Genomic DNA, 13,266 nt, shown 5'->3' on the forward strand with positions numbered 1-13,266 from the left:
TCTAGATGTTACTTAAGTTTTTCTAAAGTGTGGCTCTTTAAAAATGTAAGGAAAAGAGACAACAATTTGTTAGAAAATCAAAACAGAATGCTTCTTTCACTTTCAACATTTGAAAGTGTAAGATTTTTCCCAGCAAGATATCTGAAGGAGCAGTGAAATAGCAATTAGAAAAGAAGCCACAAAATTGCCAGGGGAATTTCCAACAGGTTGATGTGAAAAAGAGAGAAGCGTGAATACATATCCTCCCTGGGGTCTCATGCCAAATTTCATGGCAAAATTGAGTCCAGCTCTCCCTTCTTCTTGGGTGAGCTTGCTTGACAATGACTTAATTCACTGGAGTGAATTCTAAAAAAGAGTCAGCTTTAGTTATTTACCTTTATATTCTCTCTCTTTCCTCCCTTCCTCTGAGTAGTTTTAATGATTTCTCATATTGTTCCAATAATTTTATTTTTCCATAGCATATGTTGAAAACAGAAATGGAAGCACCGCAGATTTAGTCACTGCTTTTGTATCTCCTTCCTAAATAGACCTCCCTATCCCCTAACTGTGAACCTTGTAGTATAAGACTATGTTATGTAAGCTGTTTAGAATATTACCATTGCCAGGTTGAGCACTGTCCAACAAAAGTTGTGGATTTTTAAGCTGCTTTCAGTCCCATTAATTTTATTGGCAGATAATGTCTCATATCTTTAACAGTGTTCAACCCCTACTCTGTTTTGGGGGAATTTGGTTTGAATTTTGCATAAAAGCAATTATTTAGTGGATGTACCTAGAAGTCATTAACAGTTCAGAATTAGGACAAATGTAAAACCCAAAAAAAGGCAGGGGAACTTTTGAGAGGTATCTCCTAGATGGGGCTTGCAAACCTAGCTGACTGTACCACATAGCAAAGACTGTAGGAAGTATTCCATTATTTAAGGACGTCTGCACAATATTTTCTAATTATATGGGATGCAAGGAGGAAACACAAGGAAGGTGAGAAAGTGAAAGGCAAATGAGTTCTTTGTGTCAGCTTAGTTTTGATAAATTACTGCAGGCAGTTCTTATGTAAAAGCTCCAACTGTAAGGAAAATGTCTCATTAATAAGTAGGAGAAAGTGACAAGATGAGAGGAGCACTTAATACCTAATATGGTGCACATGTGTGATTATAGAACACAGTCAGAGCTTCCTCGAAGAGAAAGTATCTTCTTTGAAGGGACAGAGAGAGAGAGAGAGACTGACAAACAGACAAATATTCTTAGTGTACAGTCTAGGGATAATAAAATGATGGCTAAGATGGTTCAACAAATTCAGTAAGCCAAAATTTCTTTAATATTTACTATTCATGTATTTAACACATGAGTCATCAGTTTTCTTAATTTAATTTTAATATGGGTTATAAAATAAACTGATTTTATGAACCAAAATTTCAAAAATAAATGGTTTCAAGCCAAAGCATAGTTAAATATCCAGATTTGGACACTGAATTGACTAATTCATAATTATTAACTGTATTTAATCAAACATAGAAATAAAAGTGTCTCACAGAAAGAATGAAGGCAAGACATTGAATAAATAATATTTATACAGCTTTCAAAGGATTAACTGACTTTATAGTCCTTTCTAACTGGATCCTAGCAGAACAAACTTTTCCTTTTACTAATTCTAAAGATTTTGAAGGAGCTCAGGGCTCTTTGTGGCAGAAATTTAACCTGCTGCTTTGTAAACCAATGACACAGAGCAGCATGTTGCTGGTTTTTTTTTCACTTCACTTAGTCTTTTCTCTATCAGAAAAGCTGTGCATTTGAAAGTGACAAGTTAATAATAAATGTTTCCTTTTGTCGAAGATTCTTGGATCGTCTTACTTTCATTACATTAGAAAAGAAATGCAATTATTATGTTTAAGTCTGTACACGATCTTCTTCCTGTCATGTCTAGTCTACTTCTTCCCCATTAATTACTCTTCATAATGTCATTTAACTGAGGCTTAGTAATGAAGTTACATTTCAATAATCAATATACATAAGTTTTTCACAGCTTTCCTTTACAATTCAGTGACTGAGAAATCAATTAAGTCTGGGTGAACCTTCTGAAGAAAATTTAGAGTCTTGCTTTCTTCCTATAAAGTTGCTTTCTCCTTTATTATCTTTTTTTTCTTCTAAACAGTACAATGACTGTAATTTCATTTACTTCAAAGTAGGGGTGGGATTCTAACAGTTCACATCTATTCACTAGAACCTATTGTTAATATTCTAAGCAGTTAGGAGAACCAGTTGTTAGAAGAAATTACTGGCCTAATCCTGTAAGGAAGGCAGGAAGGAAGCATTCTGGTGTTGCTTACAGAAACTGCCTCTCCATTAACCCTTATTACATTCTTGGCAGGACTAGACTTCCTGTCTCAGGAACTTCTCTGGAGGTTTTTTCCCCTTCTTTGCTGGTACTTTGCTTGTGTGGAGTGACCATTCAAAGTTACAATGGCACTGAAAAAAGTGACTTATGATCATTTTTCACACTTAATGACTGTTTCAGCATCCCCACAGTCATGAGAGGCCGGGCGAGGAGATGCGTGCCTCGAAGTGAGAGATGTTGAGTTAGCCATGCCCAGCCAGTCACATGACCACAAAGCCATGCCCACCAACTAAGCCATGCCCATAGAACTGGTTGTTAAAAAATTTGAATCCCACCCCTGCTTCAAAGGAATAAAGACTGGCTCACCTTACATTAATGATGACAACTTGGAGAGCCACAAGAGTTTTAGCTGTTAATATCAAAAAGGCAATAGGGAATAGGATAGATCCTCCCCAACAAAGACTCTTTTTTTCTGAACCATCGTCTTCTCTCCTGAAAGCTATTCTGGAAGGGAAACATAGGAAAACCCAAAGAAAACCCAATACTGCCCCTGTGCTAGGAGTACCGTAAAATCAACATCTCATGTTCTTCTGTATTGCCAGTAGGATGATTCACTATCAGTTGATAGCCCCTCTATTATTCAAATTTTCTCAACACCCTATAATTTTTATTTGCACTATCTGCAAAATAATCAAGATAAATTTATTTCTCTAAAAGTAGCAAAATTTTGCTATAGTATGGGTAAGCTTTACCAACAAATGATTGCCAATAGGTCTTGTTACTAGGGGATAGTTTTGTGTTATTTGTTTTATTCAATGTACTTTTACTGGTCACTGACCAAAATAAAGCTTCTGTTTGGCTGGCTATCTATCTATTCTCCAAATGAAAATGATAGTTTTATCGCCTTTGCTTGTCCTCAGTTATGCATTCAAGTATCCAATTCCAGCTGCAGAATGCACTGTGTTCATATTCAATTCTGGTTGAGTAGAATTACCAGGTTAGTCCACAAACAGAATAACAGCAACTAAGAAAGACAATGCTGAATGAAGTTGCAAAAACAACATCAACATCAAAACCCATTATTATTTTTTTCTGGAAAGAGTTATGAATTTGGGTAATTTCATTCTGAAAATCTAAATTTGAAAAAAAAGGGAGGACTGAGTTTTAAATCAATAAATTATCCTAACCAATTTTCATTTTTAGATGCAGGATGAGGTTGAAAGTCAATTAGAATAATATAATATATAGTTAGACAAATATGAGTAGTATATTTTATATTTAAACTGAATTAGAGATTGTGACTAGCTTTTAGCATCATTTTAAAACTTTTTGGTAATTTACCTTTTTTCAATTAAATTAAAATCCCAGATTATCTTACTTTTTGAAAATATTGGTTAATTTCTGTACCTTTCTATCATCCGCAATGCTTACAGATGGGTTTTGCAAGTTGATTTACTGCAAGAAGTACTTATAATTCATTCAGGAAAATCAAGTCTGTGATACACTGATTGCGTTATTATCCCCATCTCAAGCATGTGGATCTTTTATATACAGATAAGGCTATGCATGGCTGTTTTTGAAAAGTAGCTATAAAATTTCATCTAACTCATCCTAGGCTGCAGTTTCAGGAGCTGGCAATCGTACTCCTTTTTCCTCTCTTTCTGATTCATATTGAGGTGGATTTGAGTTGGGTTGTTGTTTTTTTTCATTTTTCTAACCCAAAATGATAATCATAACTCTCCAGCCACCTGCTACTTCTATAGACTGGGAGCTGTTGAGGAGATATGTATTTTTATAATGGAAACAGTATGATGCGACGACTGGCTGTTAGGTGACTTATGACTTCCCTTATGTCAGTATCCATTACATAACCTTTGTAATATTTCTAATGCACTCTGCAGAGCAACTGAGCTTAGCTCTCTGAATCTGTCTCTTTTCAAGCATGGCTCCTATGAACAAATCAAGATCAGCCAGCTCAGTCTCCAGTAATTAGGGCAATATTAGTCACAATACTCTCAGAGTAAATTCATCTCTTTTATAACATCTGGTATTGAAGACTAAACAGTGATCTTCCCCCATAACAACCTATAATCCCTTTCAAAAATAGGTCTTATTAATGATGACTCAGCAGATGGCTCTCTAATGTTTACAGAATATTTTTCTCTAGGCAAAAAAAAAAAATGATAACCCAATGATTCTTCTATGGTTTTTTTTTTAACTTTTTGTTAATTTGACAATAGCAAAATTTCTGATAAAATGGACACAAAATTTCAAAATATAGGTAGAAGAAATTTTTTCTCTTTTTTTCCTTTACTATTTATTTATTAAATTTATATGTTGCCCATCTCATGCTGCAAAGCAACTTTGGGAGGCTTACATTTTACAAATTAAAATGATCAATGTTAAAATATTAACAACACTAGATACAAAACAAACAAAAACCCAGAAGCAAAAATGTTATAATGGCAGCATCTTCCCTATTAGTTCACCAGCCAACCACAATATAGATCACAGATTCCCAGGTTCCCAAGCCAATTGGCAAAGATTCTTCCAATAGGTCTAAAGGGTGGGGGCAGAACTAATTTAAAGTGACAAGATGTTCCAAAGACTAGCAGAAAGATTCTTCTTCTAGATCCTGCCAGCTGAAACACTTTGATTGATGGGAAACCATAATATGCCCCTTTGGATGGATGAGTGGGGTGAGCCAATCCCATTGGTGCCTCAGATAATCTTGTCCCATGCCATAAAGGGCTTTAAAGATGATAACCAACATCTTAAAATGGACCTGGAAGTAACACAGCAACCAGTACATCTTCACCATTGGTTTTGGTGGGGTGCAGATTATAAGGAAAAATAACCCAACATCTACAGAAATAATTCCTTAATTGGAAAAATTGAAAGTTTCAAAAATTGTTAAAAGCTTGTGTTTGTTTGTGTGTGTGTGTGTGTGTGTGTGTGTGTGTGTATTTGCTCTACATAGAAAAAAGAATACTATCACAGATGGTCTTATGGTCTTATATCCTAAGACCATAAGATGGTCTTAGGATATATCTTGCTGACAGTTCTTGTTTAGTGACATAACGTTCAAGGAATTTATGGTATCAAACTGATTTTTTTAAAAATATGGGTATATGGGTGTAAATGTATGTATTATACATCCTACACATACATGTGTAAAATTAGTAGGGGACCAAAATGTTCAAGTGGACAGGACAAATGAATAAGTGAGTGAGTCAGTGATCAATCAGGTGCAGGAAATCTTATTTTAAAATGGAATGTGTATTCTGCACTTGTACAGCTACAAATTCAGTGACCATTATGAGTTATGACAGTGCAAAGTGAAGGAAAGTTCCAGCCCTTGCAGCACTCCTGAGGTCACATGATCAAAATTTGGGTGCCTAGCAACCAGCTTACACATGCAGCCAGTAGCTGTATCCCACAGTCACATGATCACCAATTGTAATTTTCCCTACTGCCAAGTAAAGTCAGTGGGAAATTGGCAAGGAAAGTCACAAATTGCAGGGATATGTCTCTACCACACCATCCCCACAGCCTTTGTTCACTCACCTAAATTGCTCCCTCTTCCCCTCCCTTTGCTCACCCCTCTTTTCATGGCCTCCCTTCAATCACAAACATGCACACACACTGTGCCCTCTTCCCTAGTCTTCCTCATATCACACACATCCTGCACCCTCTTTTCCACAGTCTCTCTGCAATTGCACACACACAGGCCTTTCTATGGCCTGCCTATGATTACATGCACCCCATGCCTTCATTCACCAGCCTTTCTGAGTTTACACCACACTGAGCACTCCCTCCCACAACAGACATAAAGTATAGTCTGCACTAGACCTCAAAGGACCTCCTTCACCCTTTGTGTGGCATCACCCCCTCTTCTTACTTGGAACTTTCTCTGTTTCCTGACCCACACCTTTTGCATTACAACACAACTGAGATTGCCTGGACTGCTGATGCTAAATGATGTGGTCACTTGACACAACAGTTTAGGAATACATCACTTAGTAATAGTGATCCAGTCATAACTTGAGCACTATCTTTATGTGATTGCAACTATTTGTGAGAAAAAGTAGAAATAATGCAAGTGAAAGAATAAAGCATTGCTATTTCAGTATATGATCTAATTTCTCAAGAATTCTTGAATAAATCATTATAATCAGAAAAAGACGCATTTGTGAAAGTATAAAAAACAACTTATGAGTTACTAGAGTGGAATATGGTGCTGAATTGAGGGGAGAGTGAACCCCAGATGCTAATTGTTAAGTTTGAGCAATGAGAGGCTGAACCAGAGCATGAGTGCAACAATACTTTATTTTACAATAAAGGGCTGACCGTGCTTGCCAAGCCTGGAACTGGCTCGCAGCAATCAGCAACCGGTTGGACCCCGCAGCCTGCTTTTATAGCTGGCTGCTGGGGAGAAGCCAACCAATGGGAATGGGGGAATAACGCCCACATAAAGTGAGTGGACCTGAGTGAGAACTCCTTGAGTCCTCAGGACATAACACCCCTTCCCCCAGATGCGAACATGCATAGTCCTTGAGGTAGACGGGGGTTTGTGTTGGCGCCCGGAACAGGCGCAACTCGGGAACATTGTCTGTCTGTTCGGTACCAGTCTGTGATGGTCGAGCCGGCATAGTGTCGCCAACACTCTCTCTGGACTGGGCATCCTCGGGAACCACCGGGTTGGTTACTGGGGTCGAGCTCTCGTGGGTTGGATCAGGCTGGTCAACTCTCTGGGTGCTGTTGTCCGAGTTTGGGCTGACCGGAACGACCGCTGGTGCAGACTGGTCGCTGGGTGCGATGTGGCTGGGCGGCGGATGAGGCGGTTCCCTTCGACTGGAGACTCTGGATTCTTGTTGGCAAGGGTGCTGAGGCGCCTTCTAAGCTGGTCTATATGTCTCCTCCAGACGCGACCATCCTCCAGCCTGACTCTATACGATCTCGGCCCGGTGATGGCGATGACCTCGCCTGGAATCCAAAGTGGGTCCCCAGCGAAATTCCTTGCGAATATCGGCTCCTGTAACAAAAATGTCTAACCCCGAAGTAGAAGCGAGGGGAGAGTCAGGGCAGTATTGTGGGTGCAATCTGTCCAATACAGTCCTCAGGCGCCGGCCCATCAGAAGTTCCGCTGGGGACTTATTGGTGACTGCACAGGGGTTGAGTGCTGGCTCATCAGGAACCGTGCGAGTTTGTGGTGCCAGTCATCCCTGCCAAACCTAGCGAGGCCTCTTTGGTGGTCCTGACGGCCCTTTCAGCCAACCCATTACTGGCAGGGTGAAATGGGGCTGTGAAAATGTGGCGAATGCCCAGGTTGGCAAGCAAAACGGCTGAATTCTACTGATGCGAACTGTGGGCCATTATCGGAGACAATGGAGTCGGGTAGTCCATGTGTAACGAACAGGCACGTTAACACGTTGGTGATTGCTAGTGTGGTGGTCGTGGATAGCTGTGCCACGTCTATCCATTTGGAATAAGCGTCCACGACCACTAGGAACATCTTTCCATGCACGGGGCCTGCCAGATCGATATGGATTCTAGACCAAGGGCGCTGGCGCTCTCCCATCTGGTAGGGGTGGCGATGGGGGAGCAGGACAGGATTCCTGGCAAATGCTGCAGGAACTTACCCAATTGACAATGTCCTCGTCTAGACCCGGCCACCACACGTAGCTGCGTGCTAATGCCTTCATTCTCACAATGCGGGGTGTCCTGTGCAACGCCTCCAGGACTCGGGACGCAGCGAGGTCGGAATGACCACTCGAGTGCCCCACAGTAGACAACCCTGCAAACTGGACAGCTCCTGCATGCGAGTCTTAAAGGGTGCGAATTTGTTATCAACGTTGCCTCCCGGCCATCCCCTCCTCACCCAGTCGAGCACCTGGGCGGCGTTTGGTCTGCCTTGGTTTTAGCGGCGATGTCAAGGGCGGTGATGGGCAGGTCCAACTGGGTGATTTCGAAAATGGCGTTGACAGGAGCTGGGTCTTCAGCCGGAGCGGGTAAGGGGCAGCGACTGAGAGCGTCGGCGTGGGATAGAGTTTTGCCCGGGCGGTGAATAAGTTTGTATGAGTAGGCCGCTAGGAAAAGTGTCCACCTTGTCATTCTGGGGAAAGGACTTGAGGTGTCTGTTTGTTGCCGGCCAGTAGGCCCAGGAGGGGCTTATGGTCGGTGACCAGTTCGAAGAAGTGGCCAAAAAGGAATTCGTGAAACTTTTTCACGGCTGCAACAGCTGCTAGGGCTTCCTTGTCTATTTGGCTGTAATTTCGCTCCGTGGCCGAGAGCGTCCTGGAAAAAAAGGCGATGGGGGCCTCGGCGCCATTGGGGAGTCTGTGACTAAGGACCGCCCCAATTCCAAAGGGGATGCGTCTGCTGCCAGTACTAAAGGAAGGTTGGAGTCGAATTGGATGAGCACTGCCTCTGACGTAAGTAGTGATTTGACGGCGTTAAACGCCTGGTCTTCTTTTTGTGCCCCCAGTGCCACGGTGACTTTTGTCTAGTAATCTGTGTAGGGGTTCGGCTACTGAGGCTTTATGGGGCAAGAAGGATGCATAAAGTTCAGCAGCCCCAAGAAAGCTTGTAGCTCCGTTTTGGAGGTTGGTGTGGGAGCTTCGTGGATTGCTCTAACCTTGGACTCCAGGGGTGAATGCCAGAGGCGTCAATTTTATAACCCAGAAAGTCCACCTGTCTAGTGGCAATGGCGCATTTTTCTTTTTTTTAACTTGAGGCCATGCTGTCTGAACCTCTCTAACACTGCTCGCACTCTCTGGAAGAGTTGGGGTCTGTCCTGGCCGAGACCAAGATGTCGTCAGTAGGGTACTACACCAGGGAGGCCCTGTAAAATCCGCTCCATGAGGGATTGAAAAATACCCGGGGCAACACTTACGCCAAATTGGAGGCGCTTGCATCGGAAGGCACCCCTGTGAGTGACGATGGTCTGAAGTTCCGCTGTTTGGTTATCAACAGGGAACTGCTGATATGCTTGAGACATGTCCAATTTAGCAAAAATACTGCCTGGCTCGAATGTATGCAATAAGTGCTGAATGACGGGCTGGGGTAGGCGCTAACTTGTAAATATTTATTGATTGTTGTCTTGTAGTCCGAGCAAATTCTCAGGCTACCATCTTTTTAAGGGGTGTGACGATGGGCGTCTCCCACTTGGCGAAATCTGTTGGCTCAATGACCCCTTGTTTTAGTAGTTTATCCAATTCAGCGTCTAGTTTTGGTCGAATAGCAAATGGAACTCACGTGGTTTTAATCTGATTGGGACTGCCTGGGGTCAACGGTGAACGAGATGGGGTTCCATTATAACACCCCAGCTCCTTGCTGAACACATCTGCGTAGTCAGCGAATAAGGAGTCAGTGTCTGAGGTTGAGACAGCATGGACTCCTGTTAACCCTAGGCCGAGGTGGGGAAACCAATCGAGCCCCAATAAGGTGGGTAGATTGCCGTTAATTACCACTAGAGGTAGGTGGCCTTTAAAAGCTCTAAAACTGACAAAGAACTTGCCTCTGCCGATCACGGGAATGGCCTTCCCCTGGTAGTCCTTCAGACCGAACTGGCATCTCTGAAGCCGGGTAGTAGATAGGCTGGGGTGGAGTCTCTTGAGGGTGTTCCACGAGATTATTGAGAGCGCTGACCCTGTGTCAACCTCCATGTGGCACGGTTTACCTTCTAGGGAAACGGAGAGAGAAATTTTACTAACAGCGTGGCAAGTACGCCTGGCAAGGCGGTGCGTGCGACAGTTTAATACTTGCCTCTGTAGTCCCGAGTGCGAGGACGGGGTCTGTGTGCAGCGCTTTGGGGGCTTGGCAGACTCTCGCGATGTGCCCCCTCTTATGGCAGTTGTTGCAAGTGGCTCCTTTAAACTTGCAGGTGGCCCTTTGATGCGATCCCCACAGGCTAGGCACAATGTGATGTGCTTGGGTGGACCGGTGTATTCTTGTTTGGCCCCTACCTGCGACCGTCTGTCGTTGGCGAGGCGGTGGACGTCGTTTTCATCGTTGTGGGTTTCCTCCGCTTCCACCTCTTCGGAATGGACTGGGAACGATGCTAGCTTGGCACTTGGGCCCTGAATTTGGTGGCTGAGTTCGTTGCTAGCTCGGCTGCTAGGGCCTCCTCGACCGCTTGCTGCGAGGTTGAGGTCTTTTTGCTAGCAGGCGCCTCTGTAGGTTGAGATCCTTGACCCCACAAACTAATTGATCGAGGAGCATGTCCTCCAGGTATGTTCCAAACCCGCAGTGCAGGGCTGCTGTTCTGAGGGCGGCCATATATTGATTGATGGTCTCCTTACTTGATTGCTTCCTCATACGGAACGTGAACCTCCTGGCGATTTGTGAAGGCCTGGGGCGTAGTGGTTAGTGAGGATCTCAAGCAACTCGGACCACAGAACGTTTTTCAATTCTCTCGGCGCTACGAGTGCTGCGGCGGTATCGTAAACGGTGGCTCTGCAGTAGATTAGGAAATAGGATTTTTCCGATGCTCTCCCGCATCCGCCAAGCCGACCGCATCGATGTAATGATTGAAGCGGTTCTTATACGACTCCCACTTCTCTTCGTCTGGTTTAAACGCCGGGAATACTGGGTTGGAACTCATGGTGCTGGAACGGCTGGGCTACCTGCGGAAAAATCTCTCTGGGACTACGGGCGCTCGTGAGTTACTAGTGATATCAGCTCTGGAGAGGTTTTTGCTACCCTCTCTTTCTCTCTCTGGGTTACCACGTTGGCTGCTAGCCATTGGAGGTGTCTTGATTCGCGCCAAAAAGTGGGCGTTAGTGACTTCCTACAGCGCTGTGCTGTGTCTCCTACTGGCTCGAAATTCAAATGACACCCGTTTGAATTTCGCGCCAAATACAGAGCGGCTGCGGCTCGCAGCGCTTCACTTTCCCTGCAGCGGGGCTAACAAGCGGCTACAGACGCTTCTAACTTTTGAATCAGACCGCTTTCTCTGGCTGCGGATCAGCGTTTGCTCTTTTTGATCGCTCGTATTGTTGGCTGACCGCTCTCTCTGGCTGCGGATCAGCGTTTCCCTTGTCGCCAGCCGATCGCTCTCTCTGGGCTGCGGATCGGTGGCTAGTGACTCAGCGGTTGCAAGGTGCTTCTGGTAGCCATCCCACCCTCCGTCGCCAGTGTTAAGTTTGAGCAATGAGAGGCTGAACCAGAGCATGAGTGCAACAATACTTTATTTTACAATAAAGGGCTGACCGTGCTTGCCAAGCCTGGAACTGGCTCGCAGCAATCAGCAACCGGTTGGACCCCGCAGCCTGCTTTTATAGCTGGCTGCTGGGGAGAGCCAACCAATGGGAATGGGGGAATAACGCCCACATAAAGTGAGTGGACCTGAGTGAGAACTCCTTGAGTCCTCAGGACATAACACTAATATTCTTTAAAATTGTCTTAGCAAGATATCTTGAACCACAAATTGGTAAATAGTTCTGTAAATGTGATGGAATTTGGTGCTGAGTTGAGGGGAGCAGTGAAATTAATCCCATCTGGCAAGAATAATATCAGGCACAAGGACCAGAAACAACATGATGAGCAGAATAGTATGTTTATTTTTTTTTGAAAACAATTTTATTGATTTTTAAAAAAAACAAAACAAACAAAACATAAAAGCATCAGTTTTCTTCCATACATATATACAAACAGTGTGTCAGTTGGTTCATCAGTTTTGTGCATTCATTTCGTAGTCTCAATTACAGTTACATTACATAATAACTCATATTATCAATCCAAACTTATGTATCCTAGTATCACTATTAGAAAATCATTTGATTATAATTTTATTCATTCATACTTTATGAGATAACTATAATTTAGGTAGAATAGTATGTTTATTGTTGCTTGTTTGTGGTAGTTGTCATTTAACAATGATATTGTCAATAATTATAAATATGAAAAAAATCAGTTATATAGAATAATAGGTGAATGAAATAAGTTTACCATTCCCAAGCCTTTAAGGGAAAGTATCAGAAGATTGTTGTTGCTTTTAGCAATTTATTGCAAGATGAAATTTGATTTGATGTAATAAAAATTGTCTGAGAAGAAAAATAGGGATTCTTATCTTCCTATGAATCAGCCATCTGAAATTCAAAAGCTGGTGCTACTATGCCTCTAGAATAGCTTGTTTTCCAATAACAATTTCCTCCTGAAACAAATGCAGCTGCAGGAAACTATTTAAAGCATTCATTGTTCATTCAGCTTATCTTCTGATTCAACAAGAACCCCATACATCCAGGGGTGGGTTTCTACCAGTTCTGTCCACCTCTGTAGAACCAGTAGCTCTGAAGAGCAGCAGACACAGAACCAGTTCTATGTCTGCTAATGTTTTTGCTCACCTGCCCACCCGGGCTCTTACCTGATCTTTATTTCCTGATTTTTCAACTTCAGTGACGAATGAGGCATAGCTGTAGTTTAAAAAAAGCAGGAAAAGAGGGCTGTTTCAAAGGCTGCTTCTCTGCACCCAGCATGCTGATGACGATTTACAGGCGTGTGGCTCCCAGCAGTTGCAGGGAAGCTCGTAAATCCCAAACAGTAGTTAACCCTGTCGTATCCCACCCCTGCATACATCCTTCTTCAGACAGCACATAATAAACTCATGGAATCCATTGCTACAGGAGGTAGTGATAGCCATTAATTTGGATGACTTTAAAAGAGGATTGGATAAAGTCACGGAGGACAAGTTTGTCATGTCTTGATTGAATGTCATCTCCATGGTGGGAACAAACACCAATTGCAACAAGTGGAGGAGACTGTGCCTCTCCCACTGTTTTATATCTCAGAGGTGTCTGATTGGTCACCATCAGAAACAAAATGGTAGACTAAGATAGAACTTGGTTTAACTCATTAAGGCTATTGCATGTCTTCCACGTATCTTCTTTCAAACTTGTGCTTAGAAACCCCCCATTGTAGTGCTGTTGTTCATGGAT

At 42.9% G+C, this 13,266-nt stretch overlaps 1 protein-coding gene across 2 annotated transcripts in view; it reads left to right on the top strand.

Annotated features, from left to right (window-relative positions):
• HCN1 (hyperpolarization activated cyclic nucleotide gated potassium channel 1) overlaps positions 1-13,266 on the top strand; it is a 147,543-nt gene that overhangs the window by 114,569 nt on the left and 19,708 nt on the right. The window lies entirely within an intron of this gene.

Source organism: Pseudonaja textilis, chromosome 2 (assembly GCF_049901715.1).
Source record: "Pseudonaja textilis isolate UNSWEBS1 chromosome 2, rPseTex1.2, whole genome shotgun sequence".
Taxonomy (NCBI): domain Eukaryota; kingdom Metazoa; phylum Chordata; class Lepidosauria; order Squamata; family Elapidae; genus Pseudonaja; species Pseudonaja textilis.